The sequence below is a fragment of the Canis lupus genome, chromosome 13 (assembly GCF_048164855.1).
Source record: "Canis lupus baileyi chromosome 13, mCanLup2.hap1, whole genome shotgun sequence".
NCBI classification, from domain to species: Eukaryota; Metazoa; Chordata; class Mammalia; order Carnivora; family Canidae; genus Canis; species Canis lupus.
The window spans coordinates 57613484-57627399 of record NC_132850.1 but is presented as its reverse complement, the minus strand read 5'-3'; the positions used below and the strand labels follow the sequence as shown (position 1 = coordinate 57627399).

General features: G+C 35.9%; 1 protein-coding gene across 18 annotated transcripts in view; it reads right to left on the bottom strand.

Annotated features, from left to right (window-relative positions):
• Positions 1-13916, bottom strand: part of RAPGEF2 (Rap guanine nucleotide exchange factor 2) — a 242043-nt gene that overhangs the window by 63929 nt on the left and 164198 nt on the right. The window lies entirely within an intron of this gene.

Here is a 13916-nt window from a genome sequence, read left to right as displayed (position 1 = left end):
ACTATGTCTAATTTGGATAAAATAAACATTAGAGTTCCTCTACCTATTCAAACACATTTATTGAAAACCCACTTCATGCTAGTATACCAGGCACTATTCCAGGTTTTCTAGATAATGGAGTAGGAAAGATAAACTCCCAGCTCTCATGGATCTTACAGCTAGTGGGTGGAGACAAATAATAAATAATGAAGAAAACTGTCAAATAGTGGTAACTGCTGCATTTAACAAAGATTAAATGTGAATGATGTATTATGCTAAGTGAAATAAGTCAGAGAAAGACAAATACTATATGATTTCAGACACATGTGGAATTTAAGAAACAAAACAAATGGGGCTACTGGATGGCTCAGTTGGTTAAGCAGTTAAGTGTCTGCTTTCTGCTCAGCTCATGATCCTGAAGTCCTAGGATCGAGCCCCATGTCAAGCTCCCTGCTCAGCAGGTAGAGTCTGCTTCTCCTTCTCCCTCTGCTCTTCTCCCTCTCCTCCACACACACGCCCCCAACCCCCGCTCATGTTCACGTGCTCTGTCTCTCAAATAAATAAATGAAATCTTAAAAACAAACAAACAATTATGGGGAAAAAAAAGAGAGGCAAACCAAGAAACAGACTCTTAAGATACAGAACAAACTGATGGTCACCAGAGGGGAGGTGGGTGAAACAGGTGATGAGGATTAAGGAGTGCACTTGCTGTGATGAGCCTCAGGTGTTTTATGGAAGTGTTGAATCACAGGTGTTATACATCTAAAACTAATACTTCACTGTATGATAACCAGCTGGAATTTGAATAAAAACTAAAAAAGAGAGAGATTGATATGATGAAGAGTCACAGGATAGCCTGGAAAGATCTAAGATGTGATACTAAGATGAGAAAATTATTTTGTATACTTTCACCTTATTTCTTAAATGGACAGTTCTAATTACACCATTTGACTATATATATATATATATATATATAATTACATAAAAAATAATTACAGCATATATATGTGTATATACACACACACACATATATATATATATATATATATATATATATATATATGATGGAAATATACTTGTCCTCAAAAAATACTGCTAAGTTAGATGGAAAATTAAGCCTAGAACCCACCTACTTATAGTCAATTGATTTGAGTACTCAAAGATTCACTGAATAGATTGACTGCTTGAGAAAAAAAATAGTTCTATTAAAATTTATGTTGTAATCTTTGAAAAATAAGAACGCACTTTTATTTCCCTAGGAAGAAGCTCAGATAGCCTCAAAAACCCTCGATTCCATAGACTTTACATCCTGGCATTTGTGTGTGGTAGTAGGAAACTGAGGTCAGGGGAATGACCATCAAACACATAAGAATATACCAACCAGAGTTAAGTAAATTGAAAACTAATAAAGTAGGATACAGGAGGTAGAGGACGGAAGGTCTCACTGCTAAGATAACAAAGACCTTGATGGAGCACATGCCTGAACCCTGTAGATACACAACGGGGAAACAGGCATTTCACATACAAGGACTTCGAGAGCAAAACGCAAAGGCAAGGGTGGCCTTCGTATGTTTGAGAAATAGACAGAAGGTTAGTAAAAGCTCTGAGAAGACCAGAGGGAATTAGTACAGAGAGAGATTCTATGCTGAAACCGTGTAGGAAAGCTATGATAATGATTTTGGATTTTATCCTGAGCGACATGGAACCCACTGGAGGGTTCTGAGCATTCACAATGTACACATCATGAATTTAAAACATTTTTCTAAAGTTTCTAATGTGAATATATATTACTTTTTTGATAAATATTTATGAGAATTTCACATGACTTAAACAGAAAAAGATGTTTATTACAGCTTGTGTCAAGAGGCCGTCAGGAAACAAGAGCATCGTAGCTCATCTTGATGGATACACCACAGGTAATGTGACTCAACTGTGAAGCTGTGTCTATTCTAAGTTATCCTTTATGGGTACACTGGCTATATAACTTAATTTACTGAAAAATCCCACCCCAGTAATGTGAGACACACACATACACACACACACACACAGGAAAGTACTTTGATTTTAATTGACATCTAGGATCCTACCTCTACTGGTTCATTTCAAGATTTCATTCAAATACTACCACCACAACTGCTACTTTGCTAGTGATGAGTATTACAACTCAGCTAGACAATAATCTTTAAATCAAAAAATAATTACATGTTATCCCTCTTAAGTTACTAACAAAAATAGTAGGTATTAATTTTATGTGTCTAGTGTATCACTTTTTCTCTTTTACTTCAAAAGATAAAGATATTCATTTCAGCATTTATTTCCAAGGACTTCCATGCCAAGACATTTAATTTAATGTTTATTGTCAAGGGCTCTATGTGTCAACCCTGGCACACCAGATAATTTCATTGCTTTAGCTCTGTCTGGAGGGCATTATGGGAGAACTGACTAAACATTCGTGGTGCATTACTCATTGCCCAGGGTCAGCAGAAACACATACTGCATAAATTGAAAGGAGTTGAACAGATTTTTCTTTCTCCTTCATCCTTCCTTTTTTCCCCCCTTTGTTTGGACTAGTAAACCTTAGACACCGTAGCATCAGATGAATAGTTCGAATTACTAAGACACAGTGAAACACACATTACCTCATAAGGAGACTCCTTCCTAATACCCTCACTTCTGTCAATGCTCCACCATTTTTCATGACCTTCTCAGTCATCTGCAAAGATTTATTTACATAATCAATTGAGCGACTCTCTTAGAAAGCACATTCTTCCTAAATTAACACCAACAGTTAGTACTATATCAGTCCATTAAGCTTTTACTTTCCTCAAACTTCAATTACTTTCTCTAAACTTTCCTGTTAAGCGTGTATGTGTATGCCTATTAATTTATTATCCCAAGTTTAAATCAGGAAAATAGAAGAGCATTAATTGAGGTACACTTAGGGAATCTTAAGACTGCGTTAAGATCATCTGTGATGTCAGCGCATGTGTGTATGCGTGTACGCACACACATACAAGCTCTTAATAAACTGAAAATGTCTTTAGATGTAAACAGTTTAACTTTTCATAATCTGGAAGTTACATAGCCGCAATTCACCTTCAGCAAGAACGTGAACTTAGAAAATGAGCCAGGCTCCCAGTGACAACACCGTGACAGGCGAGCTACAAATACTATCCCAGGGGCACCTGGGCAGCTCAGCTGGAAGAGCATGTGCCTCTTGATCTTGGGGTCATGAGTTTGAGCCTCATGTTGGGTATAGAGATTACTTAAATAAATATATAAATAAATACAAATACCATCCCACTTCCCTCGAATGCCCCCACACCACCACTGTTCTCTCCTGCTGCTTGCAAGTCGTCTCCCCCCACTTTCCATCTCTTCTCCATGCTGCAGCAAGAGTAAACTTTTACAAGACAACAGAAAAATACACACCTGATCTTCCCAATCCCCTGCCACAAATCTTCTAGTGGACTTCCTTCACCTTCAGTAAAGTGTTCACACCCTGAATCATGGCCCCCACTAGCTTCTAGGGTGCCCCTGAGTCTCTCTGTACTAGATCTCTAAAGCTACTTACGATCATTCAAGAGGCAGACTCTGTATCTTTCTCCTGGGTCTTCACTGTTCTCTCCTCCTAGAACACTCACTCCCAGGCTGCCTAATTCTCTGCACTCTCCTTCGTGGAGGTGAGAAGTTCTAAGATGCTCCTGTGACACCGAGAATGTCACCTGCCATAGAACTTAACCATTCTTTACAATAGCTGCTGACCTAATTCTCTAGGTGAGTTCAAAAGGGAACAAGTCTGCTGTTGTCATTACTCTTTTCCTTGCTTCCAAGTGCTTAAACTACTGCAATCAGTACTTAACACATGCGCGAATTGCCAAACTATTAACTCTGGTGGAGAGCTGAAGACACTGTGGCTGAGACACTGAACCAGGACCGTCTGTTGCCAACATTCTCTCCCTTCCCAATTCCACAGTCACCCCTTACTACCAGCGATTCTATGTTGGATCACCAGAATAAAACAAAAAGATGAGGAACAGAAGAGGGATGGAATTAGACTAAGCCTAGGTGGACAGTAACTAGTTAAGCAATATATTTAGTTTGGATTTCCTAGAATTTGGGACAAAAAAGTTAAGGACAAAAGCTTCAGGGCTAAAAAAATTTTGACTTTCTATCTGTATAGATTCCAAAAGAGGAGCCTGGCAGATGAAGAGTGTTGGAACTCTACTTTAGAATCGTGAGGCTCATTCATTACTCAGTTATTTTGCAAGTATTTACTGACTTGCTTCAATGAACCAGGCATTGCTATTGGACCTAGTTATATGGCAATGACTGGGATTGGCAAAGACCCTGTTCCCTGGAATATACATTTCTAGAGGCAGGAGGGGCTTGAGGGTGGAACAGCAAGGAAAGTAACAATAAACAAAACAATTTTAGAGATCAGCAAGTACCATAAGAGAATACTAAAAAAGTAGGGTGATGTAATGGATGGTACTGGTTGGGAACAGGGAGGCTATTTTATTTTTTATTTTATTTTCAGGGGACTATTTTAGATTGGACAGCCTGGAAAGGATGCTCTGAGAAAATGGCATTTGAGATGAGTGATGAATGAATGAATGAATGAATGAATGAATGAATGAATGATGAATGAATGAACGAACACAAAGGATCAAGCCCAATAAGGATGGGGGAGAGCTTTACTGGTGGAGGAGACATGAAGGCCAGAGGCTGTAAGGTGGGAAGAGCAAGTAAATGTTCAAGAAACAGAAGTCTACAGTGACTGGATGGGAGAAAGTGAGATTGCTTGAGGGAGGAGAGTGGGACAAATGAGGTCAAAAGAGAAGGAATTATTCTTTCTAACAAGAGGGCTTTTTAAGGCCAATGGGAAGACGCTGGGATTTGTAAATAGGCAATTAACAAGATCCAGTTATATTTCATAAGATCATCCTTGGTAGGGTGGTGGAGGGAGACTGGGTTATAAGAGGTTGGAATGGGAGTGGAGAGACAAATCAGGACACAGTGAGGCATGCCACCTAGGTGGTGGCAAACAAAAAATGGCCTTTTGACACCTCACTTGATGATACTTGGAGGGGTCTCTGTAATCAACTGTTTAACTTCTTTAAAAGATAAAAATCTATCTAAAGTACCATAAAGGCAATGAGTTATGTGCCACTGGTTGCTACAATACTTTAGTAATTAGTTCTGACCTTCTATAAGTTATGTGGGTGCCTGAACAGATTTCCAAGGAACAAGGAATCAGATTGTAAAAAATATTCAAGTTATTGCAGTAATAATTTATTAAATATCCTAATAAAATGAATACTTATTTTGACAAAGCACCTAACCAGAGACTCACATTAGGAGGTCATAGTTTATCATATGATAGTATATAAAGAATACATGGCTAGTTCCAAGCTGTCTGTGTGATTCAAGAAAATCACTTAAATTCCTTGAAACTCAATTTCCTTACCAGTGTAGAACAGACATAACAAGGTCTGTCCTGCCCAACTCACAAGAGAGCTGTGAGAATGAAAGAATGTGAACGAATTCTAGTAATATAAAGCATTATACAAATGCAAGGTTGTGTATCAAAGTACAGTGACAGACCTGGGGAGATTTTAAGGGTTCATTTAACATAATCTCATTTCATAGTTGTGGGAACTGACAACCAAGAAGGTGAATTAGCATGGCACTGCTAACACTAGAATCCAGATCATACTTTTATGCAATATAGAAAAAATTAATTTGAATACTTTTCAAATTTTCTATAATATAAAACTGTAACATTAATATTTTAAAACAAATATTCTAAAGCATGCAAAAATACTAAAAGGAAAAAATAATTCGGAATTCATTATTAATGATGTATTATGTTTGTATAAACCAAAAATAATGTACGATTAATTTTAATCTCAATTCTATGATATATGGATCTTTAAAAAATGACTGCTCTCAGAAAATTATGACTTTCATAATGCTAAATGGTTGAAGTTGTTACATGTAAGGACACAAGCAAGTACCTTTTACCTGGTTTTTGGCATTGAATTATACTGAAGTCCTTCAAAAGTTTAATCTTCAATATAATCCATATTAATATTGCTTATGAATAGTATGTTTCAAACTTCTTATCATCCAAAATTCCTAAATAGTTTATATCAGAAATTTTTTGCTGCTTAGGTGAATATTTATGTCCATATTTCGCATAAATGTTAAACTACATGATTTAGTATAACAAAATTCTCATAGTTAACAATGTTAATCTTTATTTATCACTAGTATTGCTAATATAAATACTGGGGGTGTTAATGTATGCTGGCTCATTACTGTCTTCGGTCTTTATACCCTATTCAGTTTCATCTAAGTTTATCCAGCCATGGGGAAAAAAAAAATCTTCCCAAGGTAAAATAATTATCCACTGATTCTGAACTTAATAACATTTGCCTATATCTGCATTTTTGTACTTCTTGTTAATTAATCTCTTATACAATTGATAAATACTTATAAAATGGCCGAGATCTGAGAGTCAAGGAGCGGCCACATTAAGATCACAGGAAATGGAATTCAAGCAAAAGAAACAACTGGCGGAAAGACTCTATGGCTTGGTCTGTTAAATGAACAAAAGGAAGATCAAGGCAGCTGAAGTGGAGAAGATAAGGAAAGTAGAACAAGATGAGAGCAGAGCAAGCCTCAGCTGGCTCATACACAGCTTTGTAGGGAGTATAGATTTTATTCCAGGTGCAATAGGGAGTTACTAAAGAGTTTTAAGAGAAATGACATGATCTGGTTCATAGTTTATAAGATAAATCAGGCATCTATCTATGTGAAAATGGCAAGACTCAAACGCAACAGTGGGAGTCAACTGGAACAGTAATGGAGGAGAGTAAAAACATGACTTCATGATTAAAAGGTAGAAAAGGCAGGATTTTATGAAGAATAATGAGTTTGGGGCAATGTGAAGAACCAAAGGTAATTTGTAGTGTTAGGGCTTCAATGTCTTAATAGGCGGTAATGCCAAAGATGATGAGCTGAGGAAAACTGGAGAACCACAGGTGTTTGTTGCCTACTTGATTAGTTGGTTGGTTAGGTTTTTTTTTTTGGTGGTGGTTGGGAGAGCATTCAGGGGTTATATTTTGGCCATGTCAAATCTGAGTTGACACATCTACATCAATATATCCAGTGGGTAATTGAATACATAGTCTTGAATTTTATTATAATCAACAAATGGGTGTCTGGTTTTGGGGGCAAAATTTTGTAAAACTTTTTAGCTGCTCATTAAGTGTTTACATGTTAATACATATATAAATAACAAATGATCAAGATAATCATAAGGGTGAGGAAGAGGATATTTTGACTGCGATAGGATAAAGATTCTTGAAATCAATAAACAGGTAGGGTAACAAGAGATACAAGGTCCCATTTTCTTTCCCTTTTGATCTAAGCCATTAATATAAAAGTGTAAGATACACACTAGCAAAAAATTTAAAAAGTAGCTCACAGGAATGAAAAATAGGAATTCATTTATATTTTAAAGTAAAGTTACCTTAAATATTTAGAATTTTACTCATAGAATCTTTTAAAGAACTTGCAAAATACCTAGTGCCTCCTCCAAATGTATAAACCTAATAAAAGTTCAGTTGAGATATGAATTAGACGTTTGTCATTTGAATTAATGAGCCTTTGTAAGTAAAGTTTGTTCTTTAAATGCTTTCAGGATTAACAGACCTCCTGAGATAGAAATTTCCTTTCTTTTACATCTTAAGAGAACTCATTTAAAGATCAGAATCAAGAAAAACTAAATAGTAACAAAGATACCAATAACAAAACACATTAAGCAAATCAGATACAATCTCTGATTTCCTTTGTGTATCCTCTTCCCTTGAAGGCCATGGTGTGACATGTTATTCTCCCTCGCTTACAAACTAGATATCTTCATATCAAACTAGATAGATGCCTATCTTCATATATAACCAAACAAGGCTTATTCTAATGCATTCTACCAACTGTGGAAAACTGGGGAATAAGAAATGAAAAGTAAAGGAGGTGAAAATAATTTTAGGTCACCGCAGAGGGAGTGAATTAAGACATCTTTATCCCAAAGTGAGTAACCGAGGGGAAAAGTGAAAAATACACAATTGCCAAGAATTCTATACATTCCACTTAATTGTGCTTCAAAATTGTGAGAGATTCTGACGTGAATGGAACAACAATAACAAAAAAATATTTAATCATCTTTAATTCAGGAAAAGGGGGATGGGACATCGATTTGAATGAATATCTGACAAGTCAGATACTGCATATCCTCATGAGGACACTGCTTTACTCATCTCAGAGCAGATACCTGCTCGATTGTGTCTGTGTGTGAGTGTGCGTGGTGGTGGAGTGGGAATGGGGGAGCAAGGATTAACACCATCCTTCATATGTCCAACCTAAATCCTCCCCAGTCACCAGGTACCTTTATAAAAAAAAATTCTTGAAGTGTTCAATTTCACAAGTCTTAAGGGTTCTTCAGCTCTATTTGTACAAGCTTATTATATAAGAATCTCCCTTTAAGTCAGTGAGTGGTGAAACAAGAAAACCCTTGGCTTACCTGAGAGCATGTTTAGTTGACATGGTTAGTATATTACTGTGTTAGAAGAAAGCAGGTACCTTCCTTGGTTGATCTGGGGAAAACAACTCTGAAAGAGCGATGGCTTTTCTGGCAGAGGGGCAAAGGGAATTAGGAGAAAGATCCAATAAAGCCAGATTTAGGAGCTGTTTTACTACTTTTCAGTAAAGAAACTTTAGCCTAAAGTTGGTCACTTTTCTTAAATTGAAATATGGATGATTTCACTGAGAAACAGCCTAACATAAAATATGTTGCATTTAGCATATAAGAATTTCAGTGTTAACACCTTCTTTGGCACAGATTGTCAATTTTTATTGCATGCAAATTGGGGGTGGGGGGAGAATGAACTCATGACTTAAAAATCTGGCAACTGCTTGAATTTCACAGTAAAGAAGCATCATTAAGAAGCTAGGAATGTGAGTCACTTAATATCAGGCTTCAGCTAAATTCTTAAGTGGTTACATAACACCACTAATTTTTAAGAACAAGAAAGGTTGTTTTTTGGTTTTTGTTTTTTTTTAAAGGCTTTAGGATTTCCTCTCTCTGGTTTTCATACCACAAAAATGTCATGTCTGACCCTACTAATATATGTTACTTACTGCTTTTTTTCTTGAAGAACGAAACCTCTCCATATCTTCAGACAAATGTCATTATTAACCTGGCTCTCCAAGAACGTATCTTTCTTTAGGTTTGGAAACTCATCTCTCTATGATAAAGCTTCATGTTTACAAAATAAGGTAAAACATGAGGAATTCCACTGCAATAATCAAAATAGTACTAAAATCCTGGTTGGTTCACACATTATCAAATAACTCAATTAAAAATTAAAAACCATGCTTTAAATCCTAGAAGCTTCACACCATGCAGATAACATGTCTGAAAGAATAACAAAAGTTTTCACTCAGGCTTTGTCATTTTGACATGAAGTAAATACAAATTTTGAATTTTGGAAAATGAATAAAGAATATATATTTGAAAATTAATTTTAAAAATCATTTGAACTTCTATATAAATACTTTCCCAAAATTAGCTGTAGTAAAATTAGAAAAACAAATATATAAGTTCTATGTACATTATTAATCAAAGGCACGCTTTTGTGAGAACAAGGGTCACAAACAACAAATATTAATTTGCTTAAGCTGTTAAGAGCTTCTTTTCCCAGAATTTTAAAAAAGATGAAAAGAACCAGGCAAAAGAAGACATTATCGTAACTTAATATATATATATAACACTGTGTTTAGAGCAACAAGAAAGCAAATAACCATGTCCCTCTTACATGCTTAGCATTAAATTATCTTTCAAAAAGCAAAAGGTTTTTTTTTTTTTTTTTTTTTTTTTAACCGAAAAGCAATATGTACAGTTAAGAGGTATAGAACTCCCACATCCCGGCCTTTAAATTGTTCTTATAATAAAGCAGCATTTATGAGCCCCATAATGACTATTTTAAATCCCCTGAATCACATCACAATAGAAAAACACTGTGTAGCATAATGTATAATAGCATATTTAAATATGACCCAAAATTCCATGCTTCTATCTATATTAAGTTGTGAGCAAAATAAAGGCATTTCTACCTTGATCATTTCTCTAAGCAAAGGTTAACTAGAAAGGCCAACCTTAGGAAGGAATAGAATACATACCATGATATAGTCTCTTTCGTTAGAAAAGGCAAGAAGAACAGATTTAAATTAAGACTTGGTGTATAAAAGCTGAAAGCATAGAATTTGTATCCACATAATGAACTGATGTCTCCTCTAAAGACGTCAGATTGCTGTTCAGCTAAACTATCTAAAAATACCTCCTTGCAAACACACACACACACACACACACACACACACACGAAATGACTACAAAGACAGGTCTTACTAAGCAGCTCCACTTGCACAAAATCACTTAATAAGTGGGGAAAAATTTTAAAGTAGGGAAAATTTAACAGGAATTTTTCATAGCAACTATGATCTTTTATGAGCTATTTTGAAAACCAGTTCCCATCTGTAAAAAGTAGTTAATGGAGGATCTTAAAGCAAATCATAATCGATCTAAGATGTCCAACAGAGACTCATGTTCTATGAACTTAAAACAAGATAAAGAAAGATAAATCTCTGCATCACTGTCAACATTCTATTTAAAAACCAAGAAAAGGGAAATTTTCTGGCTGGAAAAGTAGGAATCAAACTCATGGATGCCACTAGATGCCAGACCCTGTGCCACATATGTAATCTTGACAAAAAACCTATGAAGTAGGCATCATTAAGAGCACTTTACAGACTAGGAAAAATGGTTCAGAACATTTAACTAATCTGCCTAATGCCACACAGCTAGCTACTAAGAAAAGGTAGGGTTCCAACCCACATACAAATGATTTTAGAGCATTATAATCTAACATCAATAACTGACAGAGGCTTTCGAGTCTGATTCTGAAAATATTAACTTTTTATATTTTTTTAAGCCTCAAGTTTTTCACCAATAACGCAGATTCTTACTTCACTCCTAGTATTATTTTGATGAAGAAAATAATATATGTACTTAGTAAAATAATAGTAATTATTACTATAATCATTAATAATCTTCATAACAAGGTTGAGAGAGACCAGTATTGGCATCATGATCTTCACTTCGAAATGAGAAAACAGAAACTTCAAGAAGTTAAATGACTTGCTTAACAGTGTGCAGCTAGTAAGCATCAGAACAAGGACTCAAAGCAAGGTCCTTGTACATAAAGCATTTTATGTTCAGCTACATAAAAACCTACTTGGAATAGTTCTATGGGAACTATGGGAAAAGGTTCACAGCTGAAATAGGTATTTTGCTATAAATACCCATTAGGTATGGGAAAACGATATGCAATGAGAGCTGTTAGTGAGCTTTGCTACACTATGACATTTCAGTATGCATCCTGTTTGGCCTCAGGTTCAGGGTAACACTCAAAGCTACCCATTAAGTTTATTATAAACCAATTGAAGGCAATACCTTCTTCTACGGCATCTTTGGATAGTACTTAGGGGAGCAAACAAAACAGAGAAAAGAAATAATGTATATCCAGAGGCAGTTCTTGATACATACATACAACACCTTGACGGATGTTCTCTAATCCTGCCTGCTACAATGCCCCACCCACCATCCTATTTAAACGAAAATGGAGACTGAACCTAGGGCCATTAGCACTGCCAAGAAAAGACTTCTTAACGCAATGGAGCAATGGAGTCCATAATCATTGGATCTCACTCGGGTCACTGTTGTGGCCAGGTTAAAGTATATTTTCACACAGCTTTCTAAGAGGTGTATTACATTGCACAGTCTCAAGAATATGTGTTATAGGAATGGAGATTAAAGATATGTCAAAATTGTGACAAAGATGGACCTATGATTCATTTATCTATATTTTAAATGGCTAAGACAATGTTGCTAAATCTGTGTGGCTGAAAAAACTATCTCATTTGGCTAAATGCTAAAATTAGCTCCTTATAAATTACTTGTCTCACTAGAAACAAATTAAGAGGGCAAACATCACCCAAACAATAAGTAAAAAAACCCAGCATTCTTATGTATAAAAATATAGGGTAATATGAAAGACCTCTGAAGGACCATACGGATGGGAAATCTCAGATATGTGTGGGGACCCAAAAAAGGTTGAATTAACAATAGAAAACTTCCACGTAAAGAGTTAGAGAAATTCTTCAATACAAAATTACACTCTTATAATTCTAGCCACAGTTCAAGGGGAATAAAATACATTTCTTTTATTTCCTTCAAGATCAAGGTAAAGTTACTCTATATTTTATGGTAGGGATGGTAATGACTACATATCTGTATGAAATCCCTTTAAAACTTACACTAGAGAAAGTCTTAATGTAGGGGGAAGAAACAAACTGTTCTCCAACTTTCTGATGAGAATTATAATCTACAGGATACATAGAAAACAAGGAATTGGGCCATCCTTGCAACAAAGTACTAGAAGCCAAGTTTAGTGCCCTCATGCAGCTTCCAAAAATAGATCTTCATGTGCACAGGTGTGTGTGTGTGTGTGTGTGTGTGTGTGCACATGTGCATGCATATGTATGCACACCTGTACATGAAAAGACTTCCACTGGCTGCACTTGTATTAGCTGTATCACTTTGGAAAAGTTACTTGACTTCTCTATGCCTTGATTTCTTTGAGTTATAAAAGAAGACAATATACTTGCATGGTTGTGAGGATTAAATGAGATAATATATGAACAGAGTTTCGACCATTGCCTAGAACATAGGAAGCCTTACTTTTAGCTAATGACATTATGACTGTTACTTTTTACTCTAATACTAGATTAGTGAACAGAAGATTGCTTGCTGAGTATGGAACTGCAGAGGAAGAAAAGTGAATCAACATTAAGACATGTCATCCAAGCAAAGAGAAAACCTAACACATAGTCTCTGATCCACTTGCATGACAGATTTAATTTTCCTTACCTCCTGCATAATGAAGGATAAACGGCCATTGTCAAAAAAAACATAGGAACTGTGCTTATTATGGGCCATTCATTGCTCTAAGCACTTTATAGGTTTTATCTTGTTTAATCTTCACACAACCATACCATCTCCATTTTACAAATGAAATTGGTGTAAGAGGGAAGCTAAACAAATTAGCTAGACTCACATAGCTAGTGAGTGGTGAAGCCAGAATAGAAATCCAAGTTCCTGGCTCTGGAGCCCTCCTCTACCCACTAGGCTACAGTTCTTACTAATGCCTTCTCTCTGTGTAACTTCCTTCACAAAGGTTACAACTGGTTAGTGTTTTCATTATTTCATGTACAAATTATTTCCCCAACTGGGTTATTTTTATAGATAGAAAGTGAAACTATTCCTAGAAACCTAAGTGAGATCTCCCTTCTCCCATTCATAGCTAAGTTCTAAGCTCCTGTAGATCGCTAGGATGGTTATTTTTAATATATTTCAGGATTTAGTTTCCTTTAGATATAAAAGATAGCATCCTATCAATTACAAGATTACAACATAGAAACCATTATGGGAGCAGGGCATCTTCAACCTCATTTCATCTCGGGCTTCTAAGTTCTTCTATCATATGATTCTGACCTGCTGCTTAAAACCTTCAAAATCTGTCTGCCTGAAATGCCCTTATTCTTTAAATCTATTCATATTCACCTGGTGGGCTCCTGCTGCCCCTTGTATATTCCTCCACTGGGCCCCATACATAACACTAATGCACACGTCAACAGATGCCTCTCCTGCTGCTCTTCTGTGAGCAACTCTAAGACAGAAGTGCAGTCTTACAAATAACCAAAACCAAATACAGAACACATTTTCCTAAAACCAGTGATTTTATGTATCTAGTTCC